Source organism: Lissotriton vulgaris, chromosome 2_1 (genome assembly GCF_964263255.1).
Source record: "Lissotriton vulgaris chromosome 2_1, aLisVul1.2, whole genome shotgun sequence".
NCBI classification, from domain to species: domain Eukaryota; kingdom Metazoa; phylum Chordata; class Amphibia; order Caudata; family Salamandridae; genus Lissotriton; species Lissotriton vulgaris.
The window spans coordinates 1,521,927,592-1,521,939,691 of record NC_141687.1 but is presented as its reverse complement, the minus strand read 5'-3'; the positions used below and the strand labels follow the sequence as shown (position 1 = coordinate 1,521,939,691).

General features: G+C 42.6%; 1 pseudogene; it reads right to left on the bottom strand.

Moving 5' to 3' along the window:
• Positions 1 to 287: 287 nt before the first annotated feature.
• Positions 288 to 1,255, bottom strand: LOC147732834 (28S ribosomal RNA; annotated as a pseudogene; the record flags this gene model as incomplete).
• Positions 1,256 to 12,100: the final 10,845 nt, after the last annotated feature.

The window sequence follows — 12,100 nt, the reverse complement described above, 5'->3', positions numbered from 1 at the left end:
CTTATCTCCTGGGGCTGCTCGTCTTCCTGCTCGACTTGCATGGAAGCAGTGGATAGGGCCCGGCCGGCCCAGGCCATCTGGTCAACCTGCTGACCCACAAGGGATAGTGGCCCCCATCCTCGCACCCAGTGGGGCAGGGAGGTGTGGGGGAGGCCCCCATGCTGGAGGGCACCTGATGGAGGCAGCCTCCGCATGCCCGCATCGCCCGCTTTGCATCCCTCCCACTGGCCCAGCAGCAGAGGTGTCCACCCCTGGGTATGGTAGAGGAGTACGTCGGCGGCCCAGTACAAAAGCTTGGCCCAGAAGATGACTTTCAATAGATGACAGCGAGGTAGCTGCTCTGCTACTTACAAACCCTGACCCACAATCAGGAATGATTTAGCACTGGGCTCCCTACAAATATGCAGTGCACTAAGGGCGATGGAGGCAGCCCCCTTCTGTTCACGCTCCGGTCCCCAAGCGAGTGGCTCTAGGCACCGGCCCCCAAAAGAGGCTGGCTATCTCAGGTCAACCGAGGATTCTGACTTAGAGGAGTTCAGTCATAATCCCACAGATGGTAGCTTTGCCCCATTGGCTCCTCAGCCAAGCACATACACCAAATGTCTCTCGTACTGAGCAGGATTGCTATTGCAACAACACATCATCAGTAGGGTAAAACTAACCTGTCTCATGACGGTCTTCACCCAGCTCACATTCCCTATTAGTGGGTGAACAATCCAACGCTTGGTAAATTCTGCTTCACAATGATAGGAAGAGCCGATATCGAAGGATCAAAAAGCGATGTCTCTATGAACGCTTGGCTGCCACAAGCCAGTAATCCCTGAGGTAACTTTTCTGACACCTCCTGCTTGAAACCCAAAAAGTTGGAAGGCTCATGAGGCCCCGCTTTCACGGTCTCTGTTCATACTGAAAATCAAGATCAAGTGAGCTTTTGCCCTTCTGCTTCTCGGGAGATTTCTGTCCTCCCTGATCTTGCCTTAGGACACCTGCGTTATCATTTGGCAAGTGTACCGCCACAGTCAAACTCCCCACCTGCCACTGCCCCTGGAGCGGGTCACATCAGGCAGGTGCCGGGGGCTTGGAGCCAGAAGCGAGAGCCCCACGGGGCTTGCCCCCACCTCACCAGGTAAGTGAAAAAACAATAAGAGTAGTGGTATTTAACCGGCAGCCCGAGGGCATCCCACTTATCCTACACCTCTCTTCGCAGTGCCAGACTAGAGTCAAGCTCAACAGGCCTTCATTCCTCGCTGATTCTATCCAGCCTGCCTGTTCCCTTTGCTGTGGTTTCTCTAGATAGTAGGTAGGGACAGTGGAAATCTCGTTCATCCATTCATGCGCTTCTTTGATTATATGACGAGGCATTTGGCTATTTCTGTACCACCACGTGGTGGCACATTCTGGGTTATTATTCTGCCCATCAGCATCAAATTGGTTTTGCTTCCAACAATACAACATTTGTTCGCTCCGGAGTACAGCCACACTGAACGCTGTCCTCACTGGGACTGGGATCACATATAGGCCAGAGATAGTACACCCTGCAGTACTATTCCAACAATTTAAATTGTCTACGAACTGTCCTGAAAAAATTAAAGTATGTTTAGCAGGACATCAATGATCAATGTGAGGTATGTGGTGATGATGTGTATGTCATTTTGTGTGACCTATTCATCATTCAAGACATTTCACTAATTATGATGTACATATTTGTATCTAAATTGTTATAAGCACACATTGTATAAAACTACACATCTATAAATTGTACATCTAACTAGAAAATGCACATCTAGAAAATTCCAGAATATTCACATCTAGAAAATTCACATCTATGCTAAATCTTGTATCAACTATAAACTAATATGTACCAGTATAACGACATTTAAATATTAATGAATCAACAGTTTTAAACAATATGCTTTATAAGGGTGACATGTGTGCTGCAAGAAAGTGTACATCTCAGCATAAGCTTGATATTTAGTTGTCCATGAATACTTGGCACATTTTAAGAGAGTCCATTAAAGTAGTCAGGCAAATATTTTTTTTTAATGGGAATGACATTACAGACCTAAATAAGCCAGAGCTACATCATTACATTGAGGCTAATACTACGACATCCAACAATAAAGCCATGAAACTTTACAGTGTTACATTTGGTAAGATCTTTGATTTGCTGTGACAGATCCTGTTAGTATTGAACTTTACTCTCAAATGCTAATTCAAGGGAATTCTATCAGTTTTCATAACAAATTGAAACATCAATCACTACAGCTGTACCATTTTTGGTAAACACAACATGTGGTTTTCGTAGTTCACCTTGATTATTCTTAACAGGAGGTTCCCGATATGCCATCCAACTACACTTTTTTTCTATCAATTATCAATTCCAGAATTTTATTGTGTCTTTTTAACCAAATGTCCTTGGTTTTGGGACATGCACCTGAAATATTTGAAATCGTTTCGCAAACATCTTTACAGTACCTACATGTAGCAAATGTACAATTTCTTCCCCTAGTGATAGTTTCTTTAGTATATAAGACATTTGACCTTAACATCAGCACAGCTATGTATATATTTTCTTTCATTTTGTTATGCTTGCTGATCCAGAAATTTGAAGTTGGATTACTTGCTAAGTATTTTTTAGCATCACCTTGTACAGGGAGATTTGCCCATTTCTCAAAGTCTTCTTATCTCCAATCATATGTTGCTAACACATTCAAATCATTACTCAGAAACCTACTGTCTGAAATGTTGAGTTTGTGTGTTTTAATGAAGTTATCAATTTTTTCATTGATTACTTCTCCGGCATACATGAATGAATGAGCTATGTACAGATCTGGAGCTGTCCTGTGATACAATAAACTATTGACTTCATTTAGACCAATTGTTGTACATAGTTTTAGTTACTGAGTCCCCCCAAATGTTCTTTTCGAATATAGGAGACCATCACATGTGTATGCAAGAAGGTGTAGAAAATGTTTGACATACTTTTTTATTGTTTGATCTAGAACATTTAAAGTTTTAGGGCCATATGTATCATTGAAATTCGCATTTGCAAAGGCCGAAATTTGCAGAATTGCGGCCTTTGCGAATGCGAATTCTCAATATGGTATGTATTAAGCAAATGTGGTTCAAAATGAGGAATCGCACAATTTGCGATTCCTTATTTTGAAATTGCATTTAAGGAATCGCACAATTTGCGATTCCTTAAATGCAATGTATCATGCAAAAAAATATTGCTAATTGTCCCTAAGGAATCGCAAATTACCACCAACTTCAAGTTGGTGGTAAGTTGCGAATTCCTTTCAAAAAGCAATTTAAAAAAAAAACAAAAGGTGCCATGTGACACTTAAACATGCCCTTAGGGCATGTATGTGCGCCATATGCGCACACATGTCATTTTCAGGGGTGCAGCAGAGTGTCCTTTGGACACCCCTGCACCCTTGAAAATATTCTCAATTTGTGATTAGCAAATTGCTAATCGCACATTTCTCCTTCATTCCTATGGGCCTCCTGGCCCATAAAAATGAATGGGAAATTATTCCTTAATTGCGATTAGCAATTTGCTAATCGCAATTAAGGAATTTTCAGAAATCGCTAAAAAGAAGCTGATTTCTACATACATACTATTTTGCGATTTCTAAATAGCGATTCCTTAAAAATCGCTATTTAGAAATCGTAAAACAGAACTATGATACATATGGCCCTTAGCTTCTGTTCCTGTCATTTCCAATTTAAATGACAGTTTAGGGATCAAGTACTGACACAACATTTTTATTTTCTGCATGGGCTTAGGGCATGTATGTGCGCCATATGCGCACACATGTCATTTTCAGGGGTGCAGCAGAGTGTCCTTTGGACACCCCTGCCCCCTTGAAAATATTCTCAATTTGTGATTAGCAAATTGCTAATCGCACATTTCCCCTTCATTCCTATGGGCCTCCTGGCCCATAGAAATGAATGGGAAATTATTCCTTAATTGCGATTAGGAATTTGCTAATCGCAATTAAGGAATTTTCAGAAAATCGCTAAAAAGAAGCTGATTTCTACATACATACCATTTTGCGATTTCTAAATAGCGATTCCTTAAAAATCGCGTTTTAGAAATCGCAAAACAGAATTATGATACATATGGCCCTTAGCTTCTGTTCCTGTCATTTCCAATTTAAATGACAGTTTAGGGATCAAGTACTGACACAACATTTTTATTTTCTGCATGGGCTTAGGGCATGTATGTGCCCCATATGCGCGCACATGTCATTTTCAGGGGTGCAGCAGAGTGTCCTTTGGACACCCCTGCACCCTTGAAAATATTCTCAATTTGTGATTAGCAAATTGCTAATCGCACATTTCCCCTTCATTCCTATGGGCCTCCTGGCCCAAAGAAATGAATGAGAAATTATTCCTTAATTGCGATTAGCAATTTGCTAATCGCAATTAAGGAATTTTCAGAAAATCGCTAAAAAGAAGCTGATTTCTACATACATACCATTTTGCGATTTCTAAATAGCGATTCCTTAAAAATGGCTATTTAGAAATCGCAAAACAGAACTATGATACATATGGCCCTTAGCTTCTGTTCCTGTCATTTCCAATTTAAATGACAGTTTAGGGATCAAGTACTGACACAAAATTTTTATTTTCTGCATGGGCTTCAGTGGTAGATTTTCAAGTTTTTGAGCCCACTTAACAAGAACCTTATTAATTTTAATGTTGCTTGTATGTGGATCAAAGTTCAATCTGAGATATCCCTCACTTTCTCCTGGATGAATGTTTTCGATATTTTGTTTTTCAAACTGCCATGGTTTACAGTTGTTAATCAGGATTTTATCTTCATGGCGACTGATATAAAATACATGTGTCTTTTTCACATTAAGTTTTAATCCTTTTTACTGAATTTTTCAATGATTTTCAGATTTGTACTCCTTCCTTCCCAGGTGCTGCTGAGTACTGCAATGCCATTGGCAGAGGGGAGAGTGGTGATTTGCTCAATAAGACCATCAGATCCGAATGTGAAGCCCTTGCCGTCTTTCTGAAGATCATTGACCATAGGATCCATGGCAATGTTAAATAGCAGTGGGGATAAAGAGTCACCTTGTTTAACCCCAGATTTAATTATTGTTATTTCAGGAGTTGCTTCTTTATTCTTTCCCTTGAAAAATATTGTTGAGTCAGTGTTTAGTCTTCTATTATGTCTCTGATGTATGATGGAACTATGTGCCTTGTAAGACTCTGTAGAATGTGACCATGGCGGACAGAGTCAAAGGCTTTTGAGATATCTATGAACACTACTGCTAATGATTGACTGTTTTTTTGTGCCCCTTTTATGATATTTTTTAGAAGAGTCAGACAACCTCTCACCTTTATGAAGCCTTTTTGTCTCATATTCAGTTCAACAAAAAATGAGTCTTTTAGTTAGTATATTTGTGAATAACTTCATGAATGCAGCACCGATGGTAATTGGGCGGCAATTACTGATTTTTTTAAGTTCACTAATCGGTACATTCTTGGCATCAATATCGACTGGTTCTTTTTGATACTTTCTGGTACTCTTCTCATCGATAACCAAGATGATAAAATTCTGGGCAACAGTCTTAGTTGCCTGCTATGCACTTTATTCATGTCATTCAGACTAATTTTTTCAAGCCCCACTGCTTTCTTCAAATCTAAGTCATCAAAAGGCATTAGTTATTTCAAGCAGTGTAATCTCTTTACATAAATTTATAATGTTCCAGTCATCCGGTATCCGATCAATCTGTCTGAATTTAGGGTTTTTCTTGTTTTCTTTTTCAATTATGCCTTTGAGTATTGGAAAATTTAATCAGCACTGATTTGGCAAGTGGCATCTTCCGCCCCATCAATGATAATCCTAGAAATTTTCTTTTTGTCCTTTTTAAACATTTCTCACAATTAGGAGCATAGAGGGGCAAATGAAGGACCCAGGTTACCCTCCGCTCAATGGGTATTCAACAACAAAACCTGGTCCTGATCCTCATAGGTAATACTTCTTACATCACCTGTCTATTACTGTGTGTAGATCTATTTAGATCTACCACCCACATTATTTCTCTAGATAGGGTGTACCTTCTAGTTATCTGACTAATAAAACCAGTGTGTGTCTACATACGCCTGCCTGGCTATATATCCAGACGATATACTACGTGTCTTTGAAAATATGTGTGTGAGGAAGGAAGGAACCTCACGGTAGCAACCACCAGGGAACTGCTGACTGGTACTCGTCAGTTTGTACTTCTTATCATCATTGGCCCCTTCCAACCACGAAAGAAAAAGAGACAAAAGAAAGAGTGTAAAAGGATAAATGATAATACAAACTCAAAAGTGGTTCTACCTATTTACACCTATGTTCACCTACCCCCATGGGTAAGAGAACTGCTATTCAGTGCTCTACCCTGTCTAAAAGTGGGTTAGATATCCCTAGCTGTGTGATACTCTTTACTCTTTGCTAGGTACCTACTCCTATTAAAACCAATACTCTACAGTTGAGCTTCGTTTTAATCTATAAGAAGCCAACATGTTTCGTTGCCTGTTTTACTTGGCCGGCAACTTCTTCAAAGCTGGGGGGTTGTCTTGTCACACAATTCTTGAAACATCCAGCGCTTAAATCTGCAAAGACACAGACACACAAACGATAAAAACATAAAGTGACACTAATCATTAATATGCCCTTGTTCCAACTGGTTATCTTGTTTGCCAACTATATCCTGGACGTTATTGGTTTACCTTGTTGTGGTCACCTGTTAGCATACCTGTTGCCACTCACGTACCAGACCTAAATATAGGTCTTCTTTAGTTCGATGCGGTCGCTGTATGTCAACCTGAAACGTGGTGGACATTGTGTTAGTATTTCGTCTATTTGTATAACGTTTGCAGTCACCCCACTACTCCTGATAGTGAACGCGTGTCTTACGTCACTGTCATGCATCAACAGGGTGCTGCTTGCGGTTCCTATGTATAACCCATTCAGCGACAATGATGTTTTGCTTTTCAAATTTGCCTCCCGCATACTTCCTTTCTTACTTTTAACTCCCGCTCTCTCTGTAGCACTGTGCCTGCCCAAGTACCCATGCTATTGCCATCCGTACTCGTACCTTGTTTAAGTGCGGCACCCACTCAGTCATATCCTCTTACCGTCACCTACGGTCGGTTATCTCTTCTATCGGGCTCCCGTTCCCGCTCCGTGGGCTGCACACCTGGTGTTGATACTTAAGAGGACAGGGGACGCCTCGACGTAAAACGTCATGGCGTGTAGCTACGTGTCACGTGTTACCATTCCTGCTGGCGGCCATCTTGGAATGGTGAACACATCGCGCTTGTCATTGTTATTGCTATTATACTTCACTGTTTATCTTAAAAACATTGTGTTTGTATCCCTGGTTTGTCATCATTTCTCAGGCCCCGGCAAACACCCTATTAGAGGTCACCCAGGTAGTTGCCAATAACATGCACTCCCCGTACGAGGTAATATTGGAGCAACTGTCATATATTGTTGATGCTGACACCCTTATCCACGGCCGGGTGGAATATTAGTCACTATTACCCTTATGTATACAGATCATGTCCTTCTTAATACCATGTCTCACATGAACATCATTTTATACATTACATACAGAATAATCAGTACAATATTCTGTATAGCTAGGAATACTGCAGCAAGCTGGTTCCCGCTATTATTCAGTCTAGGGTGGTTTATAATTATTAGGTCGAGGGCAGTTTTTTATTTATTGTTATTTCCAGCCCCTCTCTAATATCCATTAAACATTTATACATATCCCTCAACCATTCTAGTTTCTAATCAGAACTTACAGTAGGGATATACTAGGCCTTTGTGCTGTGTGTACTACTGAAGGGGGGCCAACATGACCAGCAGCTTGTCAATACAGTTTATTTGGGAGAGCCCTTCATATTGTGGCATTGTTACCGTGTGATTACCTTATTCCATTCAATCACATAGTTCAGGCCTCTCTTATCTGCCTGCTCCTGATAGATCCAACGGGATTCCTTGCTTATCAATCTGGTCTCAATGTTGGTTGGATCTCCCCGGATTTTCTCTAGGACTGCCCACCGAAGTTCTCTAGGTTGATGTTTGAATTCTTTATAGTGCTCAACCAATCTTGTGTCAGTCTGCTTGCTTTAATCGTACTCAGGTGTTCCTGTATGCAGATTTTTACCTTTCTTGTTGTTATGCCAATGTAATACAGGCCACATGGACATGTCAGATGGCCGTATTACAGTTGGTGAAACTATTCAGATGCCATGTTTTTCCATTCACCAACTGTACACTCTTTCCACAGAAACCAGGAAGACGGCCACCCAGGCCCTCGTAACCAGCCATCTGGACTACGGAAACACCCTCTATGCTGGAACCACAGCCAAACTCCAGAAAAGACTCAAGCGCATTCAGAACGCCTCAGCACAACTCATCCTGGACATCCCTCGCCGCAGCCACCTGAAAGACCTTCACTGGCTCCCTGTCGACAAGAGGATCACGTTCAGACTCCTCACCCATGCACACAAGGCTCTCAACGACATGGGCCCGAAGTAACTCAACAGCCGCCACACATTCTACACACCCACCCGCCAGCTCAGATCCGCCAGCCTCGCCCTCGCCTCCATCTCAGGATTTCGGAAAACCACCATCTGAGGAAGATCCTTCTCCTACCTGGCAGCCAAGACATGGAACTCCCTCCCCACTCACCTACGGCTGAACCAGGACCATCTCTCCTTCAGGAAACAACTCAAGGCCTGGCTGTTTGAGCAGGAGCACCCCCCCACCCCCCCTCAGCACCTTGAGACCCTTAAGGGTGAGTAGCGCGCTATACAAATTTGGTGATTGATTGATTAGTTCTTTCTGTTAACACACATACAGAGCACCAACCACATGGGTAATGTCCTGCTAGTGTGTCTAGAGATTGAGCCTCTTGTCTGGTGCGGGAATGCACCAGTCTGTCTTTCAAATTTTGTGACCTATTGAATGCGAACCGTTGGGGGGGGGGGCATCCTAAAATTGCTGGTACTCAGCAGGTGCCAGTGTTTTCTGATGATCTGGCGAATTCTGGTGGATAATGGGACAAAAGTGGTAACCACAGGTAGGCATTCCCCTCTGTCCTTATTGGTTCTTTCCAGCAGAGCTTCTCTCGGAGTGTTAAGTGCTCTCTTCCAAGCTGACTTAACAACCCTCTTGGAGTAGGCGTGGTTCCCCAATTTCTCAACCAGGTCACTTCCTTGTTCCACATATTTCTCTTTCGTGCTGCAATTTCTCCAATACCCGAGGAATTGTCCTACCGGCAAATTATCCCTGAGTGCTCGTGGGTAGAACGATTCATAATGAAGCAAGGAGTTCTTGTCCGTAGGTTTTTTATGGACATGTGTGGTGAGCCGATGGTTTTCTGCCACGATGTCAAGGTCTAGGTACACTGCATCATCCCTGCTGTAATGCCAAGTGAATTTGAGACACTGATCCAGGTTATTGAGCTGTATAAAGAATGTTTTTAGCGCCATTTCTGTGCCGGCCCATACAAATAGTTACAACAAGGGGTGGTGATGGACAGAGTTTCTGAATTAAGCAGAATACTCTCACCCAGTCAAGAGATCAGGGCTAGATCCAACACCATTTTTTAGCTCACTGCACCATCCCAGCTCAGAAACTGGCTATATGCAAATTATTCTGTTCCTGTCCCAGTGCATGATGGGAACAGGGCAAACCAAACTACAAAGCCAATTCTTACACTGGGAAGGAAACAAGCTTCCGGGGACCGGTTTCTGGCATTTCAGCCGTCGTCGGCTCGGCTTGCTTGAATCCTGATGGTGCAATGAGCAAGGGACTCACATCTGAGTATACCCTTCCACGCTTAGGGTGGACAAAATATTTAACAACAAGGGGTGGTGATGGACAGAGTTTCTGAATTAAGCAGAATACTCTCACCAAGTCAAGAGATCAGGGCTAGATCCAACACCATCAGGATTCAAGCAAGCCGGGCAGACGACGGCTGAAATGCCAGAAACCGGTCCCCGGAAGCTTGTCTCCTTTCTGGTGAAGAATTGGCTTGGTAGTTTGGTCTGCCCTGTTCCCATGATGCACTGGGCCAGGGACAGACTAATTTGCATATAGCCAGGTTCTGAGCTGGGATGGTGCAGTGAGCTAAATAACGGTGATGGATCAAGCCCTGATCTTTGGACTGGGTAAGAGTGGTCTGCTTAATTCAGACACTCTGTTCATCACCACCCCCTTTTCTGAATCGGCCCATACAAATAGGACATCATCAATAAATCTCTTCCAGAGCTGCCCTTTGCTTTGGCATAATGTTTCTTGTGTGTCCAGTTAAGCCTTCCATTTTTCTTGTCTTTCTTTGTTATCTTGTTTTCTACTGAGGCATTCTGGTGCTCATCCTGAGCAGAGTTCATAGGCTTATTATTGAGTTTGCTTGTTGTTTCTCCACGATTTACTGGTACAGGACTTATATCAGTGATTTTTTCTGAGATATAAGTCCCTATCTCATCCATCAGATCCATAGAAACATCATGTTGCTCTATGTTTTGGGGCTAATTCTCGACTTCTGTTATTCTATCCTCCAGCTCATCAAATGTTATGATTTTATGCGCACGTTTGCGATTGTTAACGTTTCTGCGCTTTTCTGTTGTTACTTCCACTGTAACTTCTGGTTTATTGCAAGAGTCATTCTCAGAAACACTTGATGCTTGCAGTACATCTTTTGCTGATTTTTTACTTTTATCTCTTCTATCTCTTCTTTTTTCTGCAATTTGTTTTCTGTTTTTATTGTCAAAATGTGGAACCATGGGCTCATTAATATTTCTCTTGTTCTCATACACTTTTTTCAATTCTGCTAATAGCAGTATCTTTTTCCTGTGACCATCATTTTGATGGTTTACTGCTTGCTAGAGCTGCTAGTCTAGACTCAATTTGCCAAGCATGTTGTGAAACTCCAATCTTTGTTCCAAATCTGAGGTCACAGAAGCTGCACAGGAATGGCAGCTCTCCTTTTTGAGGTCTTCCTTTACATTTGGCATCATGGCATGGGATATTGTGGTTTTTGGCTTCTTTGTCACATTTTGAGCAATAATTTTTGAGAAAGAAGCCTTTATGCTTGTTGGAAACATGTTTTCTTAATTCTTTAAAAGTTCCCAATATGTCTCCACACACGTCACATTTATACTTTTTGCCTGGGTATTTCCAATATGTGACTGTTTTTGTGTAGTCACTTTTCTTTGTTATTAATTCTTTGCTGACCTCGTACACATCAGGTAGTTTTTCAAAGTTGGTTGTAACAATGTCATTCTTGGCTAAGGAGGCCAGAAATTTGATGGTTTCGCTGAGGTCTACTGTTGTGTCTTCTTCTGCTAGGGTGGGTGAACTAGGGCCTATATTGTGGTATTGTTTGAAGCGGGTGCTGGTTTGTAAGATTCGGTGAGGAGGTTAATGATTTCTGGAAAAGACAACACCTTTTTAATCCCATGGAACTGCCCCTTCTGGAATTGTGTTTGTTTGCCTCGCCACTTCTCACTATCACCATTCCCGCCATGATAGAACCTTGTTTGGCCTGTCACTATAGACTTCTCTACACAGATTCTAGCACCATAGAGGCTTTACTGGCAGGACCACTGGGAGGTAAAGGCAACTACAACTGAGAATAGGTTAAGAGAGTCCTAGTTACACCCACAGTTTATCCGAGCTTCATTGAACTTCTTGGGAGCACTGGGCAGAAATCACATAGTGTCAACACCTGCCTCGGGCCTTCACAATGCTTTGTTTTAATTAAACAGTTGGACTCCCCTGGCCGGCACCAGTACTAAGTCAGCTGCTAGGTGCCAGCTGAGGCAGAACGCTGGCCCCTCGCCCCGGGGGAGGGGGCACGGGGACAGGCGACCACTGCAGCTAGGGTGATATACAGTAAGGGCTTGGCTCACGTCCAGAATCGCTCCCACCCTGGAGGAGGTACCTCGTCCAGCCACAGGACGAGCCCAGCCCCACTTCATGCCCCAGCCTGAGCGACCCAGCTCTTAGAGCCAATCCTTATCCTGAAGTTACGGATCTGACTTGCCAACTTCCCTTACCTACATTGTTCCAACA